Genomic DNA, 14,559 nt, shown 5'->3' on the forward strand with positions numbered 1-14,559 from the left:
TTAAGGGAGGGAAAAAAACAACTTAAACATTAGTGTCATGCAATATTTTGTGTAATGTAATATCTTGTGCAGACATCTTTTATTAACCTGACACGTTCCACATCATTACAAAGTGTCGTACTCATGATCTATGGAACAAGTATTAATCTAATCTAATCTAATCTCAGGCACACATAATTTCCAATATGGTGTATTTGTATTCCCTCTCCAAAACGACACTTCCCAAGTTTGTCTTCTTTGGGCGGTAGTTAGTTTTTCTCATACTTTAACATTTTAAGATTTAACTCTTTTTTATCTTTCAGTCCTTGCTTGATTTTACTAGCCAACACACGTACTTCGTCTTTCGTGTAGCGTATTTTCATAAAATTTATATTAAAAATCATTTCTGGTCCAGCAGTCCTCTGAGAATTACTCATTCCTAACGGCAATCGTGATAAAGCATCTGGTACGCAACTTAACGTTCCCTTGATGTATACTATTTGTATCTGAAACTGTTGTAAAAACAATAGCCATCTCATGAGCCTCCTATATAATAAACGACTTTCCATTAAGAATATCAATGCTTAGTGATCTATATAAATAACAATTTCTGAACCCCAAATCAGTGTTTCAAATTTCTTTGAGCTCCACAGCACAGCAAGTAATTCATTCGCCGTTGCTGTATGATTCAGTTCATGCTTGTCTAGGCTGCGACTAGCGAAAGCAATGGTTTTATGTTATCCCTCTTCTGGGTTCCATTTCTCTTGAAATACTTCTGCTGCTATGCCATATTCTGATCCATCTGTTGTGATGCCAAATGGTTCACGAAGACTCGGATGGTTTAATTGACTGGGGTATCCTTTACTTCCTAGAATGTCTTTTCAGCATTTTCATCCCATAGCAGTTTCGCCTTTTGCTTTAATAGCGGTAGCAGGTGTGGATTATTCATGACTTGCCCTTGTATATACCGTCTATAAAACCCCACTAATCCTAAAAATAAACGTAACTGGTTCACATTCTGTGAATGTGGACAGTCTTAAATCGCCCTAAAGCGTCGTGGATCTGGCTTCATTTCTCTTATTCCTACGAGATGTCCCAAGAATTTTAGTTCCTCTCGCCCAAAATGTGATTTAGTGAGCTTAAGAGTTATTCCCTTGTTATAAAATTTCTCTAGCATTCTTGCAAGTAAATCAGAATGTTCCTCCCAGGTTTCTGGAACAGTGAGATTCTATGTTAGCTTTAACCTCTTGTATTTTAGGGCAAGGTATGTCATCTATTGATTCAGTAATTTTTTCTTTAATGACCTTAATGAATTCTACTTTTTCCGCTTTCCATCCTTCCTTATCCTTCTCTGTTTGTTCTTTAGTTATACCTTAGAGTATCGATCATAGCTCCTGGATTGCCGTCTTTGTTATGATCGGCATACCCTATTTATTACCAATGGACAAAATTAATATTGAACCCGACGCAACTTCCCACAAATCCTACAAAATAAGCAGCACCAAGGAAGAAAGGAACAATACACCCCTTATGGCGGCCCATGTAAACGCGAACGGAGAATGCACTCGCAAGTAAGTGCAGAAAATTTATTTCAGTCAGAATTGCGACTCCAAAGAATGGAAGACAGAGAAGTGGCTTCCGGGAACCAGTGATCAACAACAGTGCCTTATAACACACGTTACAAGAAATCAAAAATAATTAAGAGCTTGTATTGAACGAATTGTCTAAGAAAGAATAGTAAACACATAATGAATGCAAAATATAATTTACTGTCGGAAATCTGAAACAGAAAGAAAGAAGAATACAGTGAGTCCACAGAATTAGTTCAGAACTTAAAAAAATTGTTTCAACTGGATAACGCCGCATACGCCAGACGTCGATCCGGAGGGAGTTATCAACACAGTGCGGCCAGCAGTTACGCGAGCGTGGGGAGGAATGTTGTGCAGTCAGCGGCAGATCGCAGAACAAGAGCAGACGTCGGCTTCAGCCTCAGCGCCGGCTTCGGCTGTTCTACAACCAGCACTCAGTTCACTGTTCCGCAGAAGGATGAGCCGTAAACATTTAAAAAGTAGATACAGTTCTGTGAGTTTATGGTTTAATATTAATACTGTCGATTGGTAATAAATAGTGTATGCCGATCACAAGAGAGATAGCAATGCAAAACGAGGAGTTAACATCGACACTAGAAGGTATAATTGAAGAACAAGCAGAGAAGGATAACGAAGGTCGGAAAGAAGAACAAGTAGAATTAATGAAGTCCGTTAAGAAACAAATTACTGAATCAATAGATGACATACTCAGCCATAAAATACGAGAGGTTGAAGCTAACTTAGAATCTAGAATGATCGAAACCTTAAAATAATGGAAATAAATTGTAGAGTAAATAAATTACGAGAATCAGTGCCAGTAGGCGTACAACAAGTTGCTAAACGAGTGTTAAGAGATGATTTACAAGACAGTGTACATAGAATAACAGCCCGACAGTAGACGGGCTATGTAGATAATGTGAATTTCCGATTCCAAGCGGTATGAGCTGGTATTTCAGACGCAAATAAGCGTATCACGTCCATACAGAAAAATGCTATAATAGGGACACTTGATGCTATAAAACATTTAGAAACACTTTTGCAGTTCTTTGTAGAACAAAAATTAAAAGACAAAACAGAAGTAAATAATGACAAAATCACTTCTGGAGAGGGCACAATTAAATGTAAACAGAACATAATAGAATATGGAAAGCAATACACGATAATAAAAAGAAATTAAAAAATAGTACACCTGAAACTAAGACAGGAGTAACTAAAGATCTAATACAGGATTACTGTACAGGAAATGGGTTTAATTTAGCAAAGCAATTTCCAAAGTATAAACCAGACAGTGATGTACACCCCATTTATTTTTTATGAGTGTTTGCCAGATCTTTATCTAAAAAGTGGGATGACTTGAACAAAATAGATTTCGCATTAGGATATTTAATGGGAGGCGCTGCGGAATGGGGAGAAGCTCACACAGAAGAATTTGTGTCTTGGAAAGATTTTGAGAAAAGCTTTAAGAGGAAGTACTGGTCTTCAGGTATTCAGGACAACTTAATCTTAAAATTATTAGACCCTACTCCATACAATAATTCATGGGGCACATATAAAAGTACATAGAATGGAATTTGACAAAATCGAAGTACTTAGACTATCCAATACATGAAATGCACTTCATAAAAGTACTCATTAGACGTTTACCATACCACGCTCGACAAGGAATTTTGTATAGAGGGTGGAAAACCGTGAACGAGTTATTAACGTTTATTGAAGGTTTAGACACACTGAATACTGAAAGAAATGGAAATTGTTCAGTGAGTGACTGAAATACGGGGAATAGGACTAATGAGTCCTTTCGTAATTTCTTACTGCGGACGAAGGAATCCAATTATTGTAGAGTAAGCACTAATAAAACTGTTCACAGCAGGGCTAGCGGTCTAAATCACAATAACCCAGTGGGGGAAGAAATCAGACTCATAACATAAACTCGTAGGTATTTACACCTCAAAACCAACAAATAGATATGTAACGAAATAATGACACAGAAGCAAATCATTATATTACTGAAGTCAGTTCCAACCGGTGTCCAGTCATAGTGATGGTTAATGAGAACAATCCTGGGTCAAGGGCCAGATTCCAGAATGTCACAGAACAATACTCGGCCCTCATACCATATAAGTAAGATGATCACTTATAGTAAAATATCATCTTTTAACGATTGGTTATTAGCGGAAGAGGAAAATTTAGAAAAGGTGCAATGGAAATCAATTGCAATTGATAGAATAGGAAAGAGAGGAGTGGAAATTTATCAATAATGGATCAGTAATTTCCGAGGAATGGCTATTAAGTGGAAGAATAAAGGAATTTCCTAAGTTACCTGTTATGGAATAGCATATTGTAGGTATTACAGGTACTAAGAGCAGTGTAGTGAAATAGGAATTACTTTTGGAATAGATCAATTGGTGTTTGAACCAACAATGTTAACAGTCCCTAAAATAAATACGCAAGTATTACTAGGAGTAGACTGGTTAATGAAATATGCAGTAGTAATAGACTTTCAGAGTGGTTCTTTTAAGAGCAGTCTAGATAACTGTAATAAAGGGATCTTGTTTAAGACAGATGGCTGTCAAGGACTACATGGGAGAAATAATTTATGGTTAATAACGGATATGAGTTCAATGGAGAAAGATGAAAGTAATCTACAACAAACTGCAAATAAAGCTGATTTGTACGCAAAGACTTACAAATCGGAACTGTTAACCCTTACTCAAAAGTAAGAGCTATATGGAATATTATGCTGATATTCAGATGTATTTTCAGACTAACCAGAGAATGTAGAGATTACGTGTGTAGTTTTAAGATCATAAACATGGAACCATTTCTCTGTAGACCTTACTGTGTAACTATCAACGTAAAACAGAAAGTACAGGAAGAATAAGATAAAATGTTAGATAATAATGTTATAGAAAGAAATAAAAGTGCATACAACAATCCACTGTTAGTTGTCAGAAAGGCAACTGGGACTGTGCACCTAGTACTAGACGCAAGAACCTTGAATCGTTACATTGAACTGGAGAGAGATCGTCCGAAATGCATAGAGGAACTACTTGCTCGTTTTTCAAAAGCAAATTATTTCAGTTCCGTGGATCTCACAGCAGGTACTGGCAGGTGAAATTAGCTAAAGAATCTAGACCTTATATTGCATTCCTATATGACAGAAAGTCATAACAGCTTAAAGTTTGGACATTTGGGTTAAACATACCAGTATCAGTGTTTATAAGAGCATTAGATCAAGCATTAGGGAGAAAGTTGTTTAAATAACTATGGATTAAGGTATATGATAGACTTACTGTTTCAGAATCCTGTCAGGGTCGCCATATGGGGTGTATTTTTCCTTCTTTTCTTGCTGTTGCTAATTTTGTAAGATTTGTGGTGGGTCTTATACCAGCACTAGCCAGAAGTTGCGTCCTTGGCCGATATAACAGGGGAGTATTTTGCCGACCCTAATACACCGCCAGATGAAAGTAGTATTACCTTTATACTCTCTTCTCAGAGTAGATTTTTGGTGGTCCAGATAATTCTGTGCCACCTCCCTGTCGATCAAACTGCGGTGAAGATTCCTGGAATGCTACTGCAAGTGCTCTCTACTGCACTACTAAATAAATAGCCACACGTCTCACAATCAAGGGTATATTTTGCCAACATTTTCACTATTACTTCTAACAACACAACTAACAATTTCTGCAGTAATACCACTTTCTTGAGTACATTCAAAACGTCTGTACGTGCATACTGTAGGACCTGAGAAAAAAAAACCAAACGGTAAACAACTACTGGTGTTCAATTGCTTATTCTGCCTTGGTTGGTGCGTTGTTTACTCCATGACTCTCGGATGGAGGCACTTGCTGTCCTATGGCACAAATGACTCTCAGACGATCAGTGGATGTAATACCATATTTACGGTCCTCTTCTCGCCAGCTCCACCACTGCTCCACATTTCCTGCATACAAGAAAGAAAAACATGTAGCTTCCCTTTCCCACTATATTTATCCTTATTCAATTTATTCAAGAGCATCTCTTACCAATGGATTTGCAGTTGGGTGTTGGGATGTTTACAAATATCCCGAAACACTGCAAAAGCACCATAAAAATATTTGGTGATATTAAACTTTAGATTCATGAAACAGCCCCTTTATTTCACCTGGATTACTTAAAAATATGTCATGATATTTGTACAAACCATTCCCATCCTTTGAAGTTTTGCACGGATGATACTTATACCTTCGAGACTTTTATTGGTATCTTCTGGTTCTATTATATGTAAACACATAACTGGTGCACATCTCTTCCCTCTTGGGTCAAATTTTAATTTAATGGTGTTATTATTAGTTTTCAGCTAACCAATGCCATTATCCTTTTGATGCAAGTAATTCATAGAAATAAACGCATTAGAACTTAGTTTTGCTACTACTATCACATAGTAACTTGACCCTGAGATTCTAACATCAAAAAGGATGTTTATTCAATGAGACGATTTTATTCAAAGTTGCACACTTTATCTTGTTTTTCTGAAGATCTAGTAATGCACTGTAAGTAACTGCTCACACTTGGTGATAGCTTTGCACGAAATGATCGAAACCATACACACCATGTTTACAAATGATTTGATTTTCTTCACGTTCATAGCTATGATCGGGTAAGTGCCTAATTGGCATTCATATCCCTCAGAAAACGAAATGCCCATGCATTGGCACTTCCCATTGGTTATTCCTATGTATAAAATTATAAATTCTTTCTTGATCTTTCCTTTATAGCTCCTATCTACATCTACAACTACATCCATACTCCGCAAGCCATCTGACGGTGTGTGGCGGAGGGTACCTTGAGTACCTCTATCGGTTCTCCCTTCTATTCCAGTCTCGTATTGTTCGTGGAAAGAAGGATTGTCGGTATGCTTCTGTGTGGGCTCTAATCTCTCTGATTTTATCCTCATGGTCTCTTCGCGAGATATACATAGGAGGGAGCAATATACTGCTTCACTCTTCGGTAAAGGTATGTCCTCGAAACTTTAACAAAAGCCCGTACCAAGCTACTGAGCGTCTCTCCTGCAGAGTCTTCTACTGGAGTTTATCTATCATCTCCATAACGCTTTCGCGATTACTAAATGATCCTGTAACGAAGCGCGCTTCTCTCCGTTGGATCTTCTCTATCTCTTCTATCAACCCTATCTGGTATGGATCCCACGCTGCTGAGCAGTATTCAAGCAGTAGGCGAACAAGTGTACTGTAACCTACTTCCTTTGTTTTCGGATTGCATTTCCTTAGGATTCTTCCAATGAATCTCAGTCTGGCATCTGCTTTACCGACAATCCATTTTATATGATCATTCCATTTTAAATCACTCCTAATGGGTACTCCCAGATAATTTATGGAATTAACTGCTTCCAGTTGCTTATCTGCTATATTGTAGCTTAATGATATGGGATCTTTCTTTCTGTGTATTCGCAGCACATTACACTTGTCTAATTGAGATTAAATTGCCATTCCCTGCAAGATGCGTGATTCGCTGCAGATCCCCCTGCATTTCAATACAATTTTCCATTGTTACAACCTCTCGATACACCACAGAATCATCTGCAAAAAGCCTCAGTGAACTTCTGACGTCATTCACAAGGTCATTTATGTGTATTGTGAATAGCAACGGTCCTATGACACTCCCTTGCGGCACACCTTACTTCGGAAGACTTCTCTCCATTGAGAATGACATGCTGCGTTCTGTTATCTAGGAACTCTTCAATCCAATCACACAATTGGTCTGATAGTCCATATGCTCTTACTTTGTTCATTTAACGACTGTGGGGAACTGTATTGAACGCCTTGCGGAAGTCAAGAAACACGGCATCTACCTGTGAACCCGTGTCTATGGCCCTCTGAGCCTCGTGGACGAATAGCGCGAGCTGGGTTTCACACGACCGTCTTTTTGGAAACCCATGCTGATTCCTATAGAGTGGATTTCTAGTCTCCAGAAAAGTCATTATACTCGAACACAATACGTGTTCCCAAATTCTACAACTGATCGACGTTAGAGATATAGGTCTATAGTTCTGCACATCTGTTCGACGTCCCTTCTTGAATACGGGGATGACCTGTGCCCTTTTCCAATCCTTTGGAACGCTACGCTCTGCTAGAGACCTACAGTACACCGCTGCTAGAAGGGGGGCAAGATCCTTCGCGTACTGTGTGCAAAATCGAACTGGTATCCCATCGGGTCCAGTGGCCTTTCCTCTTTTGAGCGATTTTAATTGTTTCTCTATCCCTCTGTCGTTTATTTCGATATCGACCATTTTGTCATCTGTGCGACAAAATAGAGAAGGAACTACAGTGCAGTCTTCCTCTGTGAAACAGCTTTGGAAACAGACATTTAGTATTTCGGCCTTTAGTCTTTCATCCTCTGCTTCAGTACCATTTTGGTCACAGAGTGTCTGGACATTTTGTTTTGATCCACCTACCGCTTTGACATAAGACCAAAATTTCTCAGCATTATCTGCAAAGTTAGTACATAGAACTTTACTTTCGAATTCATTGAACGCCTCTCGCATAGCCCTCCTCACACTACATTTGTTTGTCTGCAAGGCTTTGGCTATGTTTATGTTTTCTGTGAAGTTCCCTTTGCTTCCGCAGCAGTTTTCTAACTCGGTTGTTGTACCACGGTGGCTCTTTTCCATCTCTTACGCTCTTGCTTGGCACATACTCATCTAACGTATATTGTACGATGGTTTTGAACTTTGTCCACTGATCCTCAACACTATCTGTACTTGAGACAAAACTTTTCTGCTGAGCCGTCAGGTACTCTGTTATCTGCTTTTTGTCACTTTTGCTAAACAGAAAAATCTTCCTACCTTTTTTAATATTTCCATTTACGGCTGAAATCATCGATGCAGTAACTGCTTTATGATCTATGATCATACTGTCAATGGTGGGACTAATATTTCATGGACTCATCTTACAGCCTTGCTTAACCAAGTGTTCAATATGAGCATTACCCTTCTTCTATTCCTCTTTCATCACCTTAGAAGTTCCATTTCCATTTCAGAATATTTGAACTCCAAAATTCACGTTCTTCGTATATATTTCCAGATTCCAACTTTAGTACTTCTCCAGCAGAAGTTGTAATTGGGTCTCAAAAGATGATTCATGTCTTGGAGTTTTGAGACTTTGCTGAGTCACACATCACTCAGTTTCCACTCCTTCCCTTTTTACTTCCCTATCTTCCCACTTACAGGCTGCTGACGCTTCTTCTTGAATAATATTGCTGACTTCCTAGTTGATTTCTTAAACTCAAAAAATTGATTTCATCATGAACCAATAAACTACCTATATCTTAAGATAAAACTGAAATGCGTCCTACTGCAGTTTGCATACACGATGAGTCCAGTTTCCTCTTCTGGTTTTCTTCAAACTAAAATACTATATTTTGAAATTGACCTATAGCTTCACACTTCCATCAATCAGATCTAATCACACTTTCTTCCTCTTTAAATAATCTATGTCCAATATAAAATCACCATTAATGTCTTAAACTATTAATAACCTTAATTCCAAGTCTCTCCCTTGCCATCCAAAAACTACTTCCACTTGCTCAGTTACTTCAACATATTTCACCTTCAGCTTTGGAATGGGTTTATAGCTTTTGAGTTTGCACTCAAATGGGAATGACGCTATCTCTTTCCATGACACTGGGCTCCTTCAAGGCAACGATAGATGGATTCTAAGTTCTTACACTCACTTTATCGACTTAATCTAGTAACTGGTACACTACTGATATATTAATAGTTGTTCTTCTGTGCCTGCAATAATGAAACTATTTACAGTTAAACTGATTGGCTGTGCGTGACCTATCAAAACCTACATGAACCACACATTTTTGTAATGGGCATATAAAGCTTTCGCAGTTAATATTTCCATTAAAATTTTTTGCAAATAAAATAACACATAGTTTATTTATTTTCAAAGCTGTTACAGTGCCTAATAGCACAATGCTGATACTGTGCTCAAAACAATAGTCCAGTTCGGTGCAGAAGCACAACACAGAACACTACCACTGTTTACAGATATTAGTCGTAGTACTGTTCATATATTTCACATTCACTTTAATTAGAAAATTTCAGTCGTAATGTAATCCAGCCACAGTTCTCATGTGTAGTACAATGCTATATAGTTAGTTTACTTGATGAAGAATTTATATTCTTACTACATAAATCCCATGCATATTTAAATGGTAGCTGTAACATAGTCAAATAATTTTACCACTTTAGATTGTTTGTTCTGTCGAGTAAGAACTGTCTAACAATGTTTATGACGATGTAAATGTCGATAGTTACCTTTATTTGAACAATAGTTTTAGTATTTTATGATGTAACATGAAATGTTAGTAAAAGACTCATTAACATGCAATAACTATACTGGGACACTAATTTCCATGTTGTTGTTGTTGTTGTTGTTGTTGTTGTGGTCTTCAGTCCGGCGACTGGTTTGATGCAGTTCTCCATGCTACTCTATCCTGTACCAGCTTCTTCATCTCCCAGTACCTACTGCAGCCTACATCCTTCTTAATCTGCTTACTGTATTCATCTCTTGGTCTCCCTCTACGATTTTTACCCTCCACGCTGTCCTCCAATACTAAATTAATGATCCCTCGATGTCTCAGAACATGTCCTACCAACCGATCCCTTCTTCTAGTCAAGTTGTGCCACAAGCTCCTCTTCTCCCCAATTCTATTCAATACCTCCTCATTAGTTATGTGATCTACCCATCTAATCTTCAGCATTCTTCTGTAGCACCACATTTCGAAAGCTTCTATTCTCTTCTTGTCGAAACTATTTATCGTCCATGTTTCACTTCCATACATGGTTACACTTCATGCAAATACTTTCAGAAACGACTTCCTGACATTTAAATCTATACTCCATGTTAACAAATTTTTGTTCTTCAGAAACGCTTTCCTTGGCATTGCCAGTCTACATTTTATATCCTCTCTACTTCGACCATGATCAGTTATTTTGCTCCCCAAATAGCAAATCTCCTTTACTACTTTAAGTGTCTCATTTCCTAATCTAATTTCCTCAGCATCACCCGATTTAATTCGACTACATTCCATTATCCTCGTTTTGATTTTGTTGATGTTCATCTTATACCCTCCTTTCAAGACACTGTCCATTCCGTTCAAGCGCTCTTCCAAGTCCTTTGCTGTCCCTGACAGAATTACAATGTCATCGGCAATCCTCAACGTTTTTATTTCTTCTCCATGGATTTTAATACCTACTCCGAACTTTTCTTTTGTTTCCTTTATTGCTTGCTCAATATACAGATTGAAAACATCGGAGATAGGCTACAACCCTGTCTCACTCCCTTCCCAACCACTGCTTCCCTTTCATATCCCTCGACTCTTATAATAACCATCTGCTTTCTGTACAAATTGTAAATAGCCTTTCGCTCCCTGTATTTTACCCCTGCTACCTTCAGAATTTGAAAGAGAGTATTCCAATCAACATTGTCAAAAGCTTTCTCTACGTCTACAAATGCTAGAAATGTATGTTTGCCTTTCCTTAATCTTTTTTCTAAGATAAGTGCCCATAGTTTTGTGTTATAAATGTTCTGTGATCTGCCTTCTTTGCTAAAGATGGTTTCTGGGGCAAGTCCGTAACGTGCTCTGTCTTTTCTTCAAGATGGCTGAAAGCACTGGGCAAGTCACTCCTACCACTGTGCATTTTGTGGGGAAACGATTAAATGAATGAAGAAACCGACAGTTATTCGCTTTTAGTTGTAGATTATCGTTTTCTGCTTTGTTCGTAAGCACCATCCATTCTCATATAAAACTAACACTGACTGTATAACTTTGCATAATGATGTCTGACACTTCATCAGATATAACTGTTTCATTATTTAACCTGCAATACTCAAGTCTTTCTTGGACCCTTGATATTCTATCCCATACCTTAATTTTATCAATGCTTTTGTCCACACTCCCAATGCATCAATCGTCTATATCTTAACTAGTGCCATTCGACCCACATTGAACTGGCGTCGCTCTCTTGGGTGAATGATCTGCGTCGCATATCATAATCATGTGAACAGCTCACAGAGTTTGACAGCAACAAAGCAACAAAACATGCACTTTTCGCATGATCGTCAGAGGAGCATAATACTCTTGTAGACTTTTCTTACATTTCTTTCATAAACAAAGTGCTGCGTCAGAGAGCCACTGAGTTCTACTGTAAACTGAGATATTGATTTACATGCAAAGAATTTTAATCACCTGTGTATTAACAAGAATGTCATGTGACATCTGAGGACTTCCAGGGCACGCTTATCTAACAAGACCTTTGATTATATGTATAGGTTGTCATTCATCCCTGTAGGATTCCAAAGAAAGAGAATTAAATCCACGGCCATAGAAGGAAAATTAACAAATACGGCTATACTTCAGCAAAATTTCGTCTTTTTCAGCGTTCTCTAAAATTTTTGGAAAGGATAACTTTTAAAAGATTGTGGAAGTCAACTGGATGCGGAGGGAGAGTGTACTTAATTAATTAGACTGTCAACAGAATGCTCCTGGTATAAGTTCTGTAATTTGTAAAATGAAACTGAGTAAAGTAGAATATCAATTTCAATAAATCAAATTATTTTAGTACAACAGGAATGTCTGCAAAATGATACAAATTATATCTTTCTCACATGAAACTCTGGTCGTCCATAGTAAAGAATTTGCCTTAATCCTGGATTCCTTCTAGATACAGACTAGACGTATTGAATCTATACAATCGGGAATATTTTGATAAAATGTATTGACTAAAAAGAGTAATATATCGGTAACTTCAATAACTAAGTTTATTATGTACCTAAAAATCAGAACAAATCAATGGAAGGCAGCGAATCATTCACCTATTAGTCCTAGATAGACGATGAGCTGGCTTCAATTTTTGAGTTCTTACGAATGAAAGTTTTCTGTGCTTATTATGATGGGAATTGATAATCACGTTTTAAAAGGCTTCCAGTTGTATGTTGTTAAAAAGAAGCTTACTGTAAACCAGTGGCCAAACAAATAGCAAAAATCATGATTCAAGTCTCAACTCACTTTGAATCTAAAACTTCGAATTAAAGAATTGAGTGAAAAACTAGAACTAACCAAAGCAATATTTTTGACAAAAGAAAACAGCATGTTTATAATACGTAGAAATATATGTCTAGAGATCATGCAATATAAGTTAAATCTGAGTTGCGTTTAGCAGAGGATCCTGCAGTTCCTGCAAATAAACAATATCTCCGAATTTTGTATTAAAGTTATACCCTCCAGTTGAAAGATTAGTTTGATGCAGCTCTCCATTATTGCTCTGCCCTTTGCAAGCCTTTTCATTCGGAATAGCTTGTGTTATCTATATGCACGCGAACATACTTACTGGTTTAAGCTCTAGCCTTCCTCTACAAGTTTATCCTGTGACTCTTTCGCCAAATTAAATATTCCTTGATGTCTTAGGATGTGTACTAGCAACCTGCATTTTTTTTAATCAAGCTGCGCAACAAAGCTCTTTCTTCCCCTATTCGACACAGCATACCATAATTAGATACCGAATTACTCGTCTAATCTTCAGTATCCTTTTGTAACATCGCATTTCGAAAGCTACTGTTCAGTCGTTAATTGTACAATTTATTGTCCGTGTACTGGATACAAAATCAACTAGTAACACTTGGTAAAAAATTGTGCTTCCTGAATAACTACTGAGCTTAAGGGGGGACTTTGATGAAATTGGTCAAAAACGTCTATTTTCGATTTATCTTTTATTTGTTAGTATATCTTATATAGAATAAGTTTCCAAAGTTTCAATGTTAGAATCGCATCCAAAGTGCTTGAAAATTGATTGAAAGTGTGACGTGGCGTCCCAGCTACGCCCACGCCTTAAACGGCACTTCAATACCAGCTCAGTGAACAACGATTCTGTGTATTACTTTCAACCAAACGTGTGTGGGATACATCTAGGAGGCCATAATACATACTCTTTGGTTTTATGGATCATCTGTGGTATCCTGCACTTCTCGAAAAGTGTGTTGATGACAAAACCCAAAATCCAAATGAGTCTCTAAATTCACTCATATGGAAATTATGCCCCAAATCACATTTGCATCTGCTACAGTTGTCAGAATTGCAATTTATGATGCAGTTGTTGTATTTAATGGTGGGAACATCGAGAGGATGAAGGTATTAGAAAGAATGGGCTTCAAGATAGGATATTTTACTCAAGACATCCTGAGAAAAATAGATTTACAGCGCATCTCAGCTGCTGAAAAGTCAGTTGAAGACCTGGTAAAGGAAAGCAGACAGACAACAAGGAACCAGAAGAGAAGTCTTGAAGGGAAAGAAGACCCAGAGTACAAATGTGGTGCCTTCTGATGAAATGACATAAGGAAAAAAGTTAGGTTTAACTTTAAATTGCGTTTCCTGAAAAGACTGTTCTTTTTTTTAAGTTTATGTACCTTTTCCTCAGATTTTATGAGTGGTAGAATTATGAAATTTTGTACGCATACTTCTGTAAACCTAATAAACGTTGTCTCAAGACCAAATTTTGAAATTCTGATTGCAAGCTGAGATATGGGGCAAAGAACTTGAAGTTTTGCTTGAATATAAAATTGTACTTATGGAATTATAATTAAAAAATTATGAAAATTCTCCTATTTGAACTATTCCAGAAACCTCATGAGAGAAGTTTACAAGATATAAAGGAATGAAACAGAAAATTTTTGTAGAAATCTCTTGAATACTTCCTGAGGGAAAAAAACATACATTATTTTTTTAAAGTAAATCTTCAAATTTCATTCAAAAAAAGTTGAATATATATAATCAAAGGATTTTATATGTAAATGTGTTACTTTCATGTAAAGCGTCGTACAAAATGTCGTTGCCATATCTCCAAAACTTTGGATTTGGTGCATTTTGAACTAGTGTTTGTTTTTGGTCAATGTCCCCCGTTAATGTAACAGAATATTCTTGCCTGTTC

The sequence above is a fragment of the Schistocerca piceifrons genome, chromosome 4, assembly GCF_021461385.2.
Source record: "Schistocerca piceifrons isolate TAMUIC-IGC-003096 chromosome 4, iqSchPice1.1, whole genome shotgun sequence".
Taxonomy (NCBI): Eukaryota; Metazoa; Arthropoda; class Insecta; order Orthoptera; family Acrididae; genus Schistocerca; species Schistocerca piceifrons.